This window comes from Sinocyclocheilus rhinocerous, unplaced genomic scaffold (assembly GCF_001515625.1).
Source record: "Sinocyclocheilus rhinocerous isolate Xijiao unplaced genomic scaffold, SAMN03320098_v1.1 scaffold134, whole genome shotgun sequence".
Taxonomy (NCBI): Eukaryota; Metazoa; Chordata; class Actinopteri; order Cypriniformes; family Cyprinidae; genus Sinocyclocheilus; species Sinocyclocheilus rhinocerous.
In genome coordinates this window covers 1235544-1239241 of record NW_015631070.1, presented here as the reverse complement: position 1 = coordinate 1239241, position 3698 = coordinate 1235544, and the positions used below count along the sequence as shown (strand labels likewise).

Sequence of the window (3698 nt, the reverse complement as noted above, 5' to 3'; positions counted from 1 at the left end):
GTCATAGTCATGAATATAACTGGATATGTACAACTTAACCCCTTAGCTGTCACCCCCCATTTCCAGCATGGAGACACAAATTACATACCCAAAATAAAAAGGTTGCTGCTCATGAGTCTTTCTTACTAGATACATAATCAACATATGTTCACAAAGCTGACACTTCAAAAATTACTGTTCAGGAATCAGAATTACTCTTATGATAACAAAGATATATAAGCTCAAACATGAAAACAAAAATACAAATATTAAAAACTTCTTTTTTTTTTGCGATCTCATGTGGAATTTGGTCGTTTACTGTTGTAAAAATATGCTATTTATAGCCTTTTATATCACTGCACAAATTAGCATTTCAGATGTACACATTCATTATTGTTATGAAAATACCCCAAATCTCAAGAAAATCACATACAAACCATATACTATCATAATTGTGTGTTTATTATTTGGATATTTCGTTGGTATAGAGGTTTCTCTGTGTTTGCTGTGGTCAGAAATCAACACGGAAGAGTGAAGGAAACGCGTGACAGGATGAGACGGGCTTGTTATGAGACGCAAAAGATCGACAAGGCGACTGTCAGTCAGTGCGCGAGCACGGAAGATTAAACACACAGAGACAGCCCAGGGAGTGGCTAATTATCATCAGATCGCGTAAATCAGTGGAAAATGAATATAAATTATGATTCTGTCTGAAGAAATATGAAGTAAATATGAGCAGCGAGTGTAGAAAGACATCTTCACAGATGATTTTGACAGTTGACCAGAAATTACTGAGCTGGCTCATCTAAGACCAGGAAGCAGCCGTGCATATAGTGTAGTCAGTTTACATGGGCTCTTCTGAACTGGACAATAGAAGATTGGAAAAGGTTGGCTGGTCTGATGAGTCTCAGTTTCTGCTGCAACATTCAGATGATATGGTCAGAATTTGACATAAACAACATGGAAGCTTGGATCCATCCTGCCTTATATCAGTAGTTCAGGCTGCTGGTGATCTAATGGTGTGAATTATATTTTATTGGCACACTTTGAGCCCCTTACTACCAATTGAGCATTGTTTAAATGCCACAGCCTATATTGTTGCTGACCACATCTATCCCTTTCTGACCACAATGTACCCATCCTGGGATGGCTGATTCCAGCAGGATAATGTCCTATGCCACAAAGCTCATATCATCTCAAACTGGTTTCTTGAACATGACAGTAAGTTCACTTTACTCATATAACCTCCACAATCACCAGATTTCAATCCAGCAGAGGACCTTTTGGATTGTGTTGGAACTGGAGATTCACATCATGGATGTGCAGCCTACAAACCTGCATCAAATGTTATCATTTCAGTATGGACCAAAATCTTTGAGGAATGTTTTCCTCAAAGCACTTTGTTGAATCTGTGCTGTGAAGGATTAAGGCAGTACTGACAGCAAAAGGGGTCCAAACCAGTACTAGCAGTGAAGTTTAAAGTTACTGACTTCTGTGGCGAAACAAAGAATGAGGAGACGTGGGATAAACTCAAAGTCTTTAATCATCTAAGACGGGGTAAATCAAGGCAGGCAGGGACACACAGGAAACACAACATCGACGTTTAAAACCGGACGCTAGACTGGAAACAACACAGGGCTTAAGTAATAGGGAGTAAACTAGATAATTAAACAAACAGAGGTGGAGACTAATGAACTCATAATGAAACAATGAGGATAGGAACATAACCAAATATGGGCATAAGGAAACATGAGGGAGAAACTTGGGGGAGGAAAACACAACACAAGACAGGAATACAGGCCTGACACAATCACACACATTTCTGTTCAGATTATGAATACAGTGACCATTCAGAGGTGTCTGGATTTGTCCGCCGGAGTTGTTAAATGTGCACGCTCACAGAATTCTGAATCTGCAATTGTGAATGCTCTCATCAGCATAAATAAAAAAGAGCAAAATAAAAAATGTAAGTAAGATTCATTTTGCAGTGTAGACTGAAAAAAAAAAATAATAATTTTTTATATATATATATATATATATAGACGGTGGTGCCTCCATTGTGCTACAGTTTGATCGATATATATTTGGACACTGGCACAATTTTCATAATTTTCATAATTTTGGCTCTGTATGTCACCAGAATAGAGTTAAAATGAAACAATTAATATATATGCATATATCTGCACCCCTTTACCTAAATTAATTACTTCAGATATATGTGCCCTTTAGAAGCTTGCGTTCTAAAAGTGAACGTCGCTTTATTGTGCCATCCCAAAGAGGCACAAAATCACTTTCACTGACTTTTAAATTAAATGTTCCCTCCTGGTGGAATGACCTGCCCAAATCAATCTGAGCGTCCAATTCAACTCACCCCATAATTAAACCGTTGATATATTCATTACCATCCATATAACCAAACTGGTAATCACTAGGAGAAAAAAAAAATCTATATTTTCTTTGTTAACAAATAATATGATATTTGGCACCTTCTCTTCATGTTCCATATACATTTGTTACTTACCTTTTGTAATGATCTCTGTATTCAGTTGACAGCCTTTCCATCAGAGTTTTGTAACTAAAGGGATCAATTTTGAGCGTTAGAGTGGGAAATAATGAAAAACAAAAAAAGAATAAACACATTTTCTGATGTTGCTTACCGAATGCTTTTTTCAGGCGGATTCTTCTCATCTACTACTGCCAATGCCACAAGTTTACCTTTGAGGGAAGTGTGAGAAGTGAACAGCATCACAATAAATTATGTATGAACGCAAAGCTCACATAATCATAATCTGTCAAAGCATCATTTTCACACATAAATACTGGATCTTGGCAGAAAGTCATCATGCCAGTTATGTTTTATCACCTAGTGGCAAAAAATGTAGCAATCACAAAAATGGTGTTAATTAATGTTGCAGTTTGTTAACTATAAAGGGTATAAGAAAATAACGTGAAAAAAAAAAAAAAAAAATGTTTTATATATATATATATATATATATATAGACGGTGGTGCCTCCATTGTGCTACAGTTTGATCGATATATATTTGGACACTGGCACAATTTTCATAATTTTCATAATTTTGGCTCTGTATGTCACCAGAATAGAGTTAAAATGAAACAATTAATATATATGCATATATCTGCACCCCTTTACCTAAATTAATTACTTCAGATATATGTGCCCTTTAGAAGCTTGCGTTCTAAAAGTGAACGTCGCTTTATTGTGCCATCCCAAAGAGGCACAAAATCACTTTCACTGACTTTTAAATTAAATGTTCCCTCCTGGTGGAATGACCTGCCCAAATCAATCTGAGCATCTTCAAGAATCGGCTAAAAACACATCTCTTCCATCTTTATTTGACCCTCTAACTCTAACACTCTCTATTCTAATTATATTCTTTATAAGAAAAAAAAACAAAAAAGAAAACGTACCCATTTTAGACTTGCACTCTATTTATTTACTAACTGCTTGTTTCCTTAAAAAAAAAAAAAAAACTACCACTAGCTTCTCTAATCTTTTTGCATTCTATGTATTTCTTTTATTTTTATTTATTATACAATTAACAAAAGCAAAAAAATCCTCTAACTCAAAAGCCTCTAACACTAGCTTGTTCTATTCTTTTTTTTCTATTCTATCTTTTTGTTCAGTGTATATATATATATATATATATATATATATATATCCTGGTTTGCCCCTTAATGAAAGAAAAAAATTATAATC

General features: G+C 35.2%; 1 long non-coding RNA gene across 1 annotated transcript; it reads right to left on the bottom strand.

Moving 5' to 3' along the window:
• Nucleotides 1-2343: 2343 nt before the first annotated feature.
• On the bottom strand, nt 2344-2886 carry LOC107741517 (uncharacterized). The gene is made up of 3 exons (XR_001640207.1): nt 2637-2886; nt 2501-2554; nt 2344-2407 (listed from the first exon to the last, which is right to left on the bottom strand). It is a non-coding gene; the product is annotated as an uncharacterized LOC107741517 (long non-coding RNA).
• Nucleotides 2887-3698: the final 812 nt, after the last annotated feature.